This window comes from Mesocricetus auratus, unplaced genomic scaffold, assembly GCF_017639785.1.
Source record: "Mesocricetus auratus isolate SY011 unplaced genomic scaffold, BCM_Maur_2.0 Super-Scaffold_100037, whole genome shotgun sequence".
NCBI lineage: Eukaryota > Metazoa > Chordata > Mammalia > Rodentia > Cricetidae > Mesocricetus > Mesocricetus auratus.
In genome coordinates, this window is record NW_024429215.1 from 7437103 (window position 1) to 7452237 (window position 15135).

The following is a 15135-nucleotide window of genomic DNA, read 5'->3' on the forward strand; positions in this document are numbered from 1 at the left end:
GGGAGGGCACAGTTCATTTTGGATGGTGCCATCCCTGGACTGGTAGTCCCGGGTTCTTAAGAAAGCAGGATGAGCAAGCCAGAGGAAGCAAGCCAGTAAGAAGTTACCCTCAATGGCCTCTGCATCAGCTCCTGCCTCCAGAGTTCTGCCCTGTTTCATTTCCTGTCCTGGCTTCCTTCAGTGATTAATAGCAGTGGGTATGTTTAAGCTAAATAAATCCTTTTGTCCACAACTTGCTTTTTGGTCATGGTGTAGAAACCCTAACACACACACACACACACACACACACACACACACACACACACACACACAGAGAGAGAGAGAGAGAGAGAGAGAGACATATATATATATACATCACATTTTCTTCACCCATTATTTCTCTATCATAGCTCTTGCGAATAGTGTTGGAATGGTTACACGAGAACTAACATCTCACTTCCCCTTACTTAGTTTCTATTTTTAATTTTTTTGTGTCTGAAATATTCATGCTACTTCCAAAGAGGAAGAACTTTCTTCTATCTACTTTACCATCTTTGTTCCATTAGTGGAAGGGAGGGAGCATCTCAGGTCTTCCCAAATGATTCTGACACATTTTCTCAGCGACAGATTTCCTCAGACCTGTTGAGTCCCAGCATTCTTGTTAACAGTATGAAAAAGATCCATTCTCTCCACCCCTGAATACAATTGTTATCTCTTAAAAATATCATCTGGGTCAATGAGATGGTTCACTGTGTAAAGATGCTTGCTTCCAAGCCTGACATTCTAAGCTTGATCCTTGGGACCTACATAGTAGAATGAAAGAAATGGCTTGCAACTTGTTCTCTGAGCAGCCCAACCCCCCTCACACAATCCCCTCACACACACACACACACACACACACACACACCTTGTGCCATGCACACACACATATACACATAATAACACATTGTTTATAACAGGACACTTTGAACATGTGAATTATCTAATTGGGATATTACAAAGATGATAACATCACACACTGTGAGAGACTTTATGGTCCTCATCTTAAACATGAGGATATGTGAGTTTTGGATGCTGAAATGTCTTGCCTGAATATGGATGGCCATTGCATTTACAATTGGGACTGACAGGCACAATCTGATATTTCTCTGTCTCCCATATTTACAAAGAGACAAGCATATTAATGAATGAGCTCAGTTACACCTGAACTCAGGAACTGCTGTAGTTTTTAGAATCTGACACCTTCTCACAGAGTCACTAGGAGAAAGAGTGGAAAGGACACAAAAGAAACCTCTTCCTTTTCCTGTGAGGAAACTGATACAGAAATCTTGTAATGAGCCCCAGTCCACACACCCTGCCTCTTGGGTCCACTGCAGGGTTGCAGCTCCAGACCTGGTTGGGTTGCTGGCATCTGAGACATGTCACTTCATCCTGCCATGGTGCTGGCCCTCGGTGAGTCCTGGGAGAAATGGAGGGCTGGGGCAGATGATTTGAGGAAGGGAGTCTATTCTGAACTCGGGCCTGAATCCAGCCACATAGATTCTGGAGGCCCCTGGGAAGAGAGTCTCTTCACCCAATCTCCTACTTGGAAGATACTTCTGTGCACTTACTGATAGGAATAGGAATGGGCCATGTAGCCAAGTTAGATGTGAAAGGAGTTAGGAAGAGTCCGTTTGGAAGGAAAGATGAATTGGAGGCATTTGTTTTTCTGGATTTTGGAAGTTGAACTCAGGGTCCCATTCATGCTAGGTAAGCACAATACCAGAGAGTTATATTCCTTTCATCTCAGTCTTAGTTTTTTAAGTTCACAAGTGTTATGCATTAATGAGTACCATAGTTAAGAAATTCTTTTCTTTTCAAAAAACATTTATGAGCTTTTATAGGCTTTTTATTTAAAAACTATCTTTTCTAATTTTTCATACCAATCACAGTTCCCACTCCCTCCCATCCTTCAATTCTTCCTTTCTCCTACCCCACCCCCATCCACTCCTCAGAGGCTTCCAATGCAGCGTCAGTGAAGTCTGGTACTTCTTTTGAAGACAGGCTAATGAATCTGTCTGTGCCTTTCCCCTTCCCAGAATTCTCTTAGCCTGGTAACTCTGCTTATACTTCCTGCCTGGCTACTGAGAAATTATCATTTTACTAAACCAATAAATGTGACAAATCTTTACAGTGTACAAGAACATTATATCACATCAATATGGGATGTGCCTACCTATATTTAGTCCTTCCTAGATTCTCATCTCTAAGCAAACCATGTGATAAGTGTCTTTATCACTGGAATTTCTGTGACACTAAAAATAAAAGACCCAGAGGCTGATACTGGGGTTCAAGCTGAATGTCGGAAAAGCAAAGTAGTGAGCCACTATCTCTCACCCTTCCTCAGGCTAAAAGGGTTGATCCACTAATGAAGTCTTCACCAAGTCTCAAGCCACTGCCTCTCTTCAGTGTGACTGGAGAATGAAAAGCCTCTCCACAGCCTTGCTTCTGTCTTATATACTTCCCTAATGTTGGGATTAAAGATGTGATCTATAATTCTCTTTTAGACTGATTCACTCTTGTGTAGATCTGGGTGGTCTTGAATTCACAGGGATCTGTCTACCTCTTAATCCCGAGTCCTAGCTACAACCTCCTAGCTTCTGGATGCTGGAATTATAGATGTGTGCCTGACTTCTACAGCCTGTACTGACTTTGCTTTCTGAATCATCGGGCAAGCTTTAATAGATCATAAACAATGTTTCACGACAGATTTCTCTTTCAGTGCTGTGCCTGGAACAGACAACTAAGACTCAGAAAGGTGAGTCATGTCTTTGGTTGCTTCTGCACCTGTGAGAAGCTTTGAAGAGGATCATGTGCACTTGGGAGGCCTGGATGAAGACCACTGAATATATTCTCTAATCATGAACATCCCCAGAGAGGCAACCTTCAATCCTCTTCCTTTTCTACCTACAGTCCTTTGATTTCTTATTTAAAATGTTTTCGTTTGACAAATAAAAAGGTTTATATTTATGGGATGCAGCACCCTGTTTGGTGTGTGTTTACAATGTGCTACAATTAAATTAGGGTAAATTACATGTCCATCACCTCTGTCACTAATTATGTTTTAGATGTAAGGATGCTACATATCTAACATTGTTGGAAATTTTAAAGAAACAACCTGTCACTGTCGTGCATTGTAGATATCAGGAAATGCATTTCTCTCACCTAAATGTAAGTTCACATCTTTTTCTGTCTCCATTTACCCTGCCCTTAGCCTCTGATAACCATTTTACTCTCACTTTGTTAATCTCTGAGATGAGTATCTTTACATTCTCTGCATAACTGAAATCCAGTGGTTTTTCTCATTCCGTGACCAGCTTATTCCACTTAACTTCCTCTGGATACATTCTGGTTGATACCAACAGCAGCATTTCCTTTCTGAAGAGTGACCAATATTACGTGTTTGTACACCACATTTCTTTATCTATTTATCTATTCACCCACATTCACCGCCCTGTGAAGAATGTGGCAATGAGATATCTCTATGACTGGCTGTGTGCAGAGACAATTCTCTTCAGGATGACAAGCCTTACAGCCAAGAGAGTTCTCTACATCACCCAAATGTATCTTAGTATCCACTTAGCAAAGGTCTTGGTATGCCTCAAAGGCAGCACATGAGAATTTGCACTTGACCTACTGTTCCATCTTCTTATGAACAATATGTCACTAGGTCCTGTTAACACCACCCCCATTAAACTCTCATTATTTACTTCTTTTGTTTGTTCTAATATAGATTATCACTCAGTATTCCTGATTAGCATGGAACTTGCTACGTAGACCAGGCTGATGTAGAACTCATAGAGTTCTACCTGCTCTGCCTCCTGAGTGTTGCTATTAAATGCGCACACCACCACACCCAGCCTAAATCTTTCTCTTTGCATAAATTTCTGCTCACTTCTCACTAAGCTCCTACCCTCCTCATTTGTTACTGCTTCTCTCATGTCTTCTCTGCTTGTCTATACCTCCTATGGCTTTCACCCTTCTTGGAGCTATAGAGTTTGCCCCTTGTCATGCAGAAGCACAGTTATCTTCCCTTTACTTTCTCCACGATTTGAAAATTTAACCCCAAAGCTTTCATGTTTTATCCCAGAGGCTTCACAATTTTTCCTCAATATATGTTTTTATTTAAATTAGAAACATACATACTTCACATGTCAATCCCACCTCCCTCTCCCACCCCTCTTTCCTTGTCCCTCAACCAGCCTCCCCAGCCCCCACCCCATCCCCACATCATTCCCCAGGGAGGGTGAGGCTCTCCTTGGGGGTATCTCCAGAATCTGTCATTTCATCCAGGGCAGGACCTAGGCCCTTCCCCATGTGTCCAGGCTGAGAGAGCATCTCTCTATGTGGAATGGGCTCCCAAAGATCATTCATGCACCATGGTAAACACTGATCCAAGGCCCCAGTGATTTCTGTGATCTCCTCACTGGCAATACATTCATGGAGTCTGGATCAGTCCCATGCTGGCATCTCAGCCATCAGTCTGGGATTCAAGAGCCCCCCTCCCCGCTTATCTGGTCAGCTGTATACCCACAGCTAAACACTGAACTGAACTCCTGGAACCTAGTGACAGAGATGGAGGCGTGATGAGCAAAGGGGTCAAGACCATGATGGTGAAACCCACAATTTTTCAATCTCCTCTAACCCCATAACAGTCTTTTCTGACCCTGTGAACTGGGCATCATCTCTTCTTAATCTTTAAAAAAATATTTTAATGAAATATAATTACTCCATTTTCCCCCTCTATACTCTGTCCAACCCCTCCTACGTCCATGCTTTTCATGATCCCTTGCAAATTCATGACCTCCTTATTAGTGTTACATACATATACATATATATATTAAAATAAACATATAAATACAACCTGCTGTGTGGTGTTTGGTGTTGCTTATATCTGCGTGCACTTAGAGCTGGCCACTTGGTATTAAATAAACAACTAAGTTGCTAATTCCTAGGAAATCCTTCTCCCTCTCTCAGGATCCATTTAATCCTTGTAGCTCTTCATCAAGGAGATCTGTGAGACTCCCCTCACCGAATCTGGCATATCAGCTGCTGTCGTCTTTGTTCAGGACCTATTGTTGATGTATCATGGGAAGGAGAGCCACATTCACTAGTCTGGACTGAAGCACTGAATTAGCAGGTCAGGTTGGGTCTGGGGGTGGGATGTTTCATAGTTTATCTTGAGAATGAATCAGACACATGTGCTTCTCAGAACTGGTGACTTAGCCCAGCTACAACCTGCCCACCTCCTCCTGCCAGACTTACTTATCTCTAAGTTCTTCAACTGTCTTTTGTTTCTCAATGAGTCCTGTTTCCTCTCAACTCTGGGTTATTGCACAGGATTATTTTTAATTTAATTTTTAGATGATGAAAATCCCATTTATTTACCACATTGTTCTTCATATTTTGAAGCAAATACATGTGCGAAAATGAATAAATCATGCCAATTAGCATATGATTTCTTCTGCATATTGGGAAACACTTAAACTCAGCTCTCAGTGACTCTGAAGAACAATAGTCTTCGTATTATCTACAGAATGTCCCACAGCTGATCTCTTGAACTGCTTCTTCTTGTTGAGTTAAGGGTCTGTGTCCTCCACGTGGCATTTTACATAATATTTTATCAGTGTTTGATTCTCCATGCCCCTGCTTGCTGGATCCTTTTTCTTGAATGTCAGTGAAAGTATTTCTTCCCCGTCATCACAGGGAGTACAGCTGTGATCTCACTTGTTCTTTGTGATTCCTATGCTTACCTCTCACTTTCATTGCAGTCGTTTTGTTACAGTATCACACAATTATTCTGTCTACATCGGTCCTCCTTCCCATACTTCAGCTTCAAATGGAAGCAGTTGTGTTTATTGTATAAGTGAAACCATGGAAACACAGAAGGCACCCCTAAAAGATGAATAAGATATGAAATATGGTTGAAAGAATGAATGGAAAAAGAAGAGAGGATTAGCAAATGTTGGTTTAAGGGCATAAAATATCATTTACACACAAATAAGGACAGGAGCCTTATTGTGTATTGTGGCTAGCAACCCTGCATTTGTAAGCTTGGAAACTGCCAAGAGATTTGTAAGCTTGGAAACTGCCAAGAGTAGGGTGGTAAATAACCAGCAAGCCAAATTAACGAGATGATCCAGGTTTATATGCTGGATCCAGTTGTTCCACAATTCACAACAAAACATCACTTTGAACACAGAAAGTGTGAGCATTAAATTTGTCACTTGATGTAAGAATACACATGAGTGATGTTATGGCAGTGCTCTTAAATACAGACAGTTTGAAGCAGATGGGGCTTTAGCACCCTAATAACAGGACCTAGAGAGAAAGACAAAGTTAGAAAAGGCAGAGGACACTGGCATAAGCAGGGAGGCAGCAGGTTCTGTAGCAGTCATGTCCAGCCTGGGATGTTCTGAGATTTTCTTGGATGGATCTTTGTTGGACCTGACCTGTGCTCAGGTTTAGGTTCCTTATTGTCATGTGGTGGGAAATCAAATTCATGCAGAAAAGTGGGGATGTTATAAAGCTGAATTTTGATGATGTTTGGAGAACTCTAAATCTTGTAAGAATATAGAATGGTGTACCTGAATTGGTTTTGTGTTGTGTCAATGTCCTGCCTGTGTACTCTGAGATTCTTGCTCCAAGACGTCTGTCGAGTCCTTCCATCTCTGCTGAACCAGGCAGTGACCTCAGGTTTCTTTCAAGGTCCTTGGACTCTAATCCTAACTGCTCTCCTGCCTCAAACTCCCCTGATGTATCTTAACACCAAGGATCCTTTCTCTCACCTCCCTCAACACATGTCCCCTCTGCCCATACACCTCAGATTCCTGGAAATTTAATCTTAGCTGACACCAAAAATGACCTGGATACAGCTGCAAACTTGAGAGTTGGTATAGATCTGTCCCTGTTTACTGGTTAGACTGATGCCCAGCAATTGTGAGGGTAGACTCAATTCAAGGTGATCTTTTCACTGGTCATGTTGAGTTATCCTTTCCTTCCACTGAGTCAGAGCCTGTGGTAACTGCAGGAATCTATCTCCTATGCTGTGGTCACATCTCAGTGGCCAGGTCATATGATCTGGTGTTGGCTTCTGGGAAGGCCTTAACTGTCCTTTTGGGAGTGCTTTCATATGGAATGGCGGGTCTCCGTTTAGTTAGGCATCAGATTTCCTGGAGTCAGGATTCAAGAAAAACTTTCATTTTACTACTATGTCCTCCCAGGTCTTTCACAGAGATTGTCAGTGCTGATTCTGTGACGACAAACTGAGTTAGTGAGGGAGAAATATAAGGAAGACCAAACCACAACAGCAGGGAGTTAACAGGGCATCTGTTGGGTTTTCTCTTTTCCCTGTCCTGTCATTTCAGGTCTCTCTCATGGTCTGGGTTTGAGTGATTGGCAAGTCAACCCTTTTGGATCACTATGTAGGATGGAGGAGAAGTCTACATAGGTCTCTTCACAAGTTCTCAATTCTTCACCCTACCTCTTTGCAGGTGTGGTAGTTTAAGAGATTACATTCTTGACATCCCAGCCAGCTATCCACTTATCTTTGGATCCAAGATCAGGATGTCATACATACTATTTTGTCATTGTTGTTTTGCTTTGATTTTTATAAACAACAGTGAAGGCTCTCTGTATGTAATCTTTGTTGGTCTTAGAACTTCCTACATAGACCAAACTGGTCTAAACTCACTGAGGTGCTCCTGTCTCTGTCTTTTGAGTTTTGGGACTAAAGGCACATGCCTCAATTCCCAGTGACCCTTCTATTTTTAAAATGGAGAAAATTAACTTTCTTGTTCAAAGATACCAAGTTCTAAAGACTCTGGGACAGAAGCAGTGCCTGCGGCAATGTGGCATACTTCTGTTTGCACAACTCTGTGCTGCTCCCTTGTGGTCTGAGACTCACCACACACATTGCTGTCTTTTGTGATGGATCTGTTTAGGGCCTTCCTTGCAAGTTCAGACCTCAAAAGGGACATTCTCAGTTCTTTGCCTGACCGGGATAAAAGGTTCTCTTAGAGGAAATTGATTTGAGAAGGTTGTGACCTCTGAAAGGTAGCTAGTCTGGGGTGCTGTGTGATGTCAAATGAGCTTTTCTCACTCCTCACATCTTGTTGTCCACTATACACTGTGGCCCAACTGTCTAGGGAGATGTGGATCTGATCATGCATGGAGTCTCTGATCTAAGATAAGCTCTGAGTTCATGCAGGTGGGATGGTAGAAAGAGACAAATGATGTGCAAAGATAGAGGAGAACCAGATGCTGTTTTGTGCATCGGCCTTTTTATATGCCGCTATGTTGGGACACATTATCATGTCTTTCCCAGCTGACCATATTAGATTGTGATCCGTCTTTGATAATGTTATAAATAGTTTTTCACTTTAAGTGCACTGGTCCAAAAGTGAGTGAAACTGGACACTCATGTTGAGGGAAGAGAAATGACACAGCCCTTGTAAGCATTAATGGAAAGATAGTTATGGAGAATCAGAAAAATACCTTAAAATTTCAAGCTTGAAACTTAAATTATATCGAATTATATATTTATCTTATAATTAAATTTATAAGCAATATTACTGATGTGACAATATAATGTATATTTACACATGGATATAATACATGTTATACCATTTTATATAACATCACATACTATTTAATATTTATAATATATAACTTAAAAGACATTATTTATTAATACACCCTACATACAAGCATACATCATTAAATAAATTGGGGCATGGGGGAGTGAGGAGGAAGTTAAGAGAAAGAGGAGGGGAGAGGTGGGGATGAGAACATGGGATTCAGGAATATCGAGTTGGGGAAAGAATAGAGAAGGAGAGCAAGAAAAGAGACACCCTAATAAAAGGAGCCATTATAGGTTTAAAGAGAAATCTAGTACTAGGGAAATACCCAGGGATCTACAAGGATTACCCCAACTAAGAATCTAAGCAATAATGGAGAGCCTACCTCAAATGCCCTTCCCCTAAAATGAGAATGATGACTACCTTAAATGCCATCTTAGAGGCAGAGGCTTCTGATAGAAGAAAAAGGATAGATTCACAGCCAAGCACTGAGCCAAACTCCTGGAATCCAGTTAGAGCGAGGGAAGAATAGTGAGCAAAGGCATCCATGCTGGGGAAACTCACAGAAACAGCCTGACCAAGTGGGAGCTCACGGACCCCAGTCTGACAGCTAGGGAAACATCTTAGGACCAGACCAGGCCTCCTGAACATGGGTGTCGGTTGGGAGGCCTGGGAAATCTATGGGGCCTCTGGCAGTGGAACCAATATTTATTCCTAGCGCATGAATGAACTTTGGAAACCCATTCCCTATGGAGGAATACTCTCACAGCATAAGCACATGGTGGAGGGCCTAGGTACTGCCCCAAATGATGTGTCAGACTTTGATGATCCCCCATGGGTGGCCTCACCTTCCCTGGGGAGTGGATAGGGGTGGGATGGGCAGTTGGTGGTAAGCATGGGAAGATAGGAGGGAGAGAGAATTGGGATTGGTATTAAAATAAGATTGTATTTAATTTAAATAAAAATTTATTTGAAAAGATAGCTATTGATACATTATGCTTGAATGGTAGGTAACATGTTATTAAATTGCATAAGTAAGTTATTTATACATTAATATATTAAATATTTGGACATTAGATATTATGTGAAAGATAGTAACATATAATTTTATTCAATACTTGATTATTTACATTTTTGCATGGTTATGTGTGTGGTGTGCATATATGTGTATGCTTGGTACACATATGAACATGCATTTGCACACACATGAATGTATGTGTTTGTAGGCCCAAAATTGATGCTGAATGTCTTTTGTTGAGTGTTTTTTACCTTATATATTATGAAGGCATCTCTGTCTGACCATGAAGTTCACTGTTTTGTCTAGTCATATTGCTCAGGTAATTTTCTATCTGTGTCTCATATACACTGAGATTACAGGCCAGAAGTCATATCCAATTTTTCTGTAAGTTCTGGGCATCTAAACTCTGATCCTCACTCTTGCACACTGAGTACAACTAATTGATCATATCCACAGCACGTTAGGTGTGGTTATGTGTATTATATGTGAATATACAGCCATGTGTCAATTAATAATGGGGCATTGCTCTGGGACATGTGTCCATGGCCCATGTGGTCGTGTGGTACCTGTGTTGTCAGAATTGAACCATTATTAGCCAATTGTGTCATTGTGTAATCAAAATGTTATTTACACCAGGTAGAAGGTAGAGTCTCCTGCACACCATATGGCATATAGATCAAGCAGCTTCTGGACTTTAGTACTGCCGGTGTTGCCTCAAATGATGCAGGAATCAAAACTCAAGGCAGACACTATGCCACTAGGGCATAGAAAATTTTCAGCTCAGTTTTAATCTTACTAAAGGTCTGCAGTTAACTATAACATCATTACACAGCACAGGTGACTCTATTTGCCTGATATGTAATATATAATTATAAATATATCCTGTGCATACATATAACATATATACTGTAAGTTCCAATAAGATACATGAAAAAGAAAGAATAGCAGGTAGGATCTTGAGTCTTGGACATGGACAAACCTTGAAGAAAGTGTTTCTAGAGTGATGTTGTGTGATTTTCATTAAAGGATATTAAAGATTCTGCTTCAAGAGTAAGGTCAGAAAGTGAATACCATCCAGAAATATAGGACAGGTGGTATTTACCTTGTGTGGTCACCTTTAAAGTGGCACAGCAAGTCATGGGTGGAGGATGGGACATGTAAAAGATGTACCTAGATGCTCTCTTCAGGGCATCAGGCAACAAAACCTTGTTGGGACTGAGTTCCTTCCTTTTAGGGGCTTCCATAAGGAACACATAGTCATAGGATCATGTGTATGATTAAGCATTATTTTCACATGATTATCAAGTTGCTTGTGAATTCTTGATGGAAAGTTGGCTCAGAGGTGCATGACATCAACATATGCATTATCCCTTAACCATTTAAAAACAGAGGCTGGTAGTCAAAGATGTATAAGATCTTTTTGCCTCCAGTCAACCTAAAACAGAGCACACATGATGGAATCTGTGTAACAATGACAGGTAAGTCTGGAAGATTTGAAAAGAATCTAAGACAGGCACAGTCGTCTGTCCTGTGGCAGAAGTGCAGGCATTAATAATTAAATTAAAAATGGGAGACTGTGGAGGCCAACATATGTGGCTCTCTCCCATCTTGATGTAGGGTCAGAGAGTTCAAACTAACCTTGCTCCTTCAAGGTTAAACCACAGGACGTTTGGCCTAAGGTGTGGCTACTGGATGTTAAGCTAAACAACAGAATATTTGGTTTAGTATGTAGTTACTCCATGCTTTGGATATTAAGGGGGTAATTACATTTGTTTGTGCCTTCTATCATGGTAAGGAAGCATTTTTTCCTTCCCATTTTGATTGGGGTATATAAGAACTTTGATTAATAAGCTTAGGGCTGATTATAGTACTCACCGGATACCCTCTGAATTCTGTATTCTGTTTCTTGTCTATTTCTTTCCTAAATCATCCTTTCAAGTATGGATGGACAAGTCTGCTGTACTGGACACCTTTCCATTTTTCTGGGCTAGAGATCTTCTCAGAGAAGTGACCAGAGTGACTCTAAACTGTTTTGTGATATTTTCTGGTGTTCTAATGAATAAAGTTTACCTGAAAGATAAGAAAAACAGAGCAGCAACCACATATAGACTTCTTACCTCTATGAAACCTTAAACAAAATGATGGCAAGACCCTGTCTTCACCATCCTTATATTCCTGTCTCAACTTGCTATTGCTGGTATTAAAGGTGAGAACCTCCCAAGTGATGGGATCAAAGGCAGGTGCCACCACTACCTGGCCTCTATGGTTAACTAGTGGCTAGTTATGCTCTCTGATCTCCAGACAAGCTACATTTGTCAGAACACAAACAAAATATCTCACAACACTGTACATTAAGGACTATATGTCAGGGGTTCTTACCTAAGACCAGGACTTCAATAGGATCATTCTGACCAAACCTAGCAATAGTTCCTAAAATTGCCACAGCATCTGAGTGTGTCATTTTGGGTGGTAATCACCCTTCTCAGACCAAAATGAGCCTGGAATGGCTGAATGCCATTTTGCTGTGAATCCAGATTCCATTAGAGGTTGTTTTCACTCCTGGATCAGAATGAATCTGCCAAATCCCAGGAACAAGCTACACTGCATGGCTATGGACTATGCTGAAGTCATAGCAAGCCTGGCCTAGAGTGACAGTCTAGATTTATCATAGGCTACTAGGATAGAAAGGGCATTGTGTGAAACTACCAGCATTGTCCTCCAGGCTTGGGTTCTGGGAGAAATTCTTATGGAGAAATTCACCTTCTTCTGAGGGAGAGCCTATCCTGAGACTACTTAGTGTTTTCTCACCTGACAACACCAGACCAAGGGTGTCACTGTACTCTGTTCTGCAGCAGGAATGTTATATTAACACTTACACATCCCAGCTTATTCAGTTGTGATGTGTTTATGCAAAATAAAGTGCTCCCTGAACATTCCAGGACCCCTGACACCAAAAATTTACAGGCGTATGTTGAGCAATCACAGAGCCTGTTTCAATCCAAATGATAGTCTTTGGAAGGATTCCATCAAGGAATTCAAAAGCAATTCCAAAAGGAACTAAAAAGTACAATCCACCCTCAGACCTCAACTATTAGCATACAGCACCCATAGGCATCACAACATAACCTCATAAATACCTTTCTATATCTCCATTCTGAATAATTGGTCCATTGAAGAGCAAAAGGGAGGTATGGTCCTCAGAGTGATGAACCAAATCCTGTAATTGATGGAGACACTCACCCTCTAGAATTACAGTCCTGTGTTCCACACTGAGACCTGATAGAAAATTCTATGAGAGCTCTTCCCCTATAGCCAGGTTGGATCTTCTGGAGTCTTCATAAGGAATAGAACTTGACTTTTGAATAGGGTCCCTTATAGACTTGTGTGTCCACTTCTCTTTGTACCTAAGCAAGGTGCAGCAGCAATTTGAGCGTGGGGATCCTGGTAAAACTTGGAAATGTTCTTCGTTGTGTTCCTGGGGGGAGTCTGAACATTTTATGTAGCATCAACAGACAGACTCTTGTCATTCTGAGGGCAGATCCTTCCTACCATAAGTGTGCTACAGCATCACCCTTAGCAGAAGAAGACTTTCTCTTTTTTCCATAGTGCACTAAGATTGGCTAATTCTCAGGTCTATTAAGAGACTTCAGACAAAGACTCTATTTCTCTATTCCTCACAGCTTTCCTCGTGCCATATGTGTTTGCCAAGCTGGAGAATGAACATTCACATGTCATGAAGCTTTATTTCACAGAGAGTAACAATCCCACACCCCAAATATGCAGATCTGATGACAATCCAAAAACAGCACAGTGATTTAAAACAAGACAAATTAATGATCTTAAAACTGGAAGCCATAAGCTTGAGATGGCCCTGTAGACTAAAGGCAAATATTAGTTTAGAAAGCTCTTAGAACAGATTCTGCTCTTTCCTCTGTAAAGTCCAATGATCCACCAAATCCTTTGCTATAATTTCCTGATCCACTACTTCCAATGAACAGCCTTTTACAATTATGTGGCATCTTTTATCTTGTTTCTCTTAGAATGAACCTCTTGTTTTCCCGTTTCTCTGATCGAGACATTATTATTGTGTTTGAGACCATCTGGCTAAGTCCTCCTCCAAAATCCTTAAATTAGATTCCTTCTGTGATGTGAGGTGATATGCTCTCAAGCTTTGTGCATTAAAATTCAGACTCCTTTGGTTCTATCATTCTGCTTGGAAGAATTTTCCATTTTCCAAGTAACCTTTCATGATGGGCTTCTATTGTCCCAGGGATGTAATAACAGCAGGAAGCTCTAGGGATGCCTGTGAGTTGTGGAACCTGTAAGTTCAATATCTGTTCTTCACAAGACTGGGCATATGAAAGTCCCATGATGGATGATGGCTAGGTTTCACATCCTGCCCCCATGCTGATATTTTCTTTTTGGGAGGAGAGAGAAATGGGTAGAGGTTTTATTTTGTGGAATAACTGTTTGCAAATTTTCTATTCTCATGTAAGCAGCCTCTCACTAATGTTTTAGTTTACTAATCACTCATTGATTCAACCATAGTTGGATGACATTGTTTATTTGTTTGTCAGTGCTGCCTTATTTGAGGATGTTACATGGTTTGCTTCTATCACTCCATGAAAAGTACCCATAACATTGTGTCTTTAATTATCAATTTCTGGAGCAAAACTTTACCCTCAGAGGTTCTGCTTACTGGATCACAGGTCCTTGTGATGCTGGGATGGCCTAGTATCCTCTATGACATTCAGTAAAATTAATTAATTAGTAATGCTCTTATCCAAACCAGAATATAAAACAAGTGTCTCATTGTGTCATGTGGTCCCCCATGGGATCTCATCCCATGATATCTGCTGCTCAAGAGGTGAGAGAGGGTAAGGCCACAAAGAAAATGGAACGGGGTACAGATGCAGCTGAGCTGGTCCATCACATTCAAGAACCTGGCTCAGTCCTTGGAGTGTCTAACTGCAGGACATACCAAGCCCTGCGAAATGTGGGTCCTGATGGGTGGTGGGGTTTCTGAGGCGGGGGGAGAATATTGATTTATGGTCTAGCTGTGTGTCCACCCTCCTGCTTGTCAAGATCAGTCAGAGAGCACTTTGTTTCTTCCAGTGATCCCCCTAACCATCAAGGCAGGGTCTGTCTTCTATGGGCTGATGGCAACCCATCAGCTGTGTGACCTGACTCCCTGGGTTGGTGACATTTGCTGCCCAGGACATTGAGAGATGGATATAAGGAGAGAGATAAACAGTAAGCAGAATCCAGAACTGGAGGATCAGAGGCTGTTCCCATGGGAGTACAGCTGGTGGCAAGGCATCTGGATCACCTATGAATTCCTCTTTCAGGTGCAAGAACATTTGCTGTTCCCTCTGCATGTCAAGAGACAGTACTGTGTAGAATACATTGGGGGAATGCTGCAACCATCTTTGTGCTTGTGCTGGGCTCCCAGGAATGCCTGGGCAATTCACAGCTGCAGGCACAGAGTCTGTGGGGTTCCCATAGGATTCCCCACCACTC

The 15135-nt window shown here is 41.4% G+C and overlaps 1 long non-coding RNA gene across 1 annotated transcript; it reads left to right on the forward strand.

Moving 5' to 3' along the window:
• The first annotated feature begins 1299 nt into the window (after positions 1–1299).
• On the forward strand, positions 1300–2988 carry LOC121135405. The gene is made up of 2 exons (XR_005872541.1): positions 1300–1431; positions 2741–2988. It is a non-coding gene; the product is annotated as an uncharacterized LOC121135405 (long non-coding RNA).
• Positions 2989–15135: the final 12147 nt, after the last annotated feature.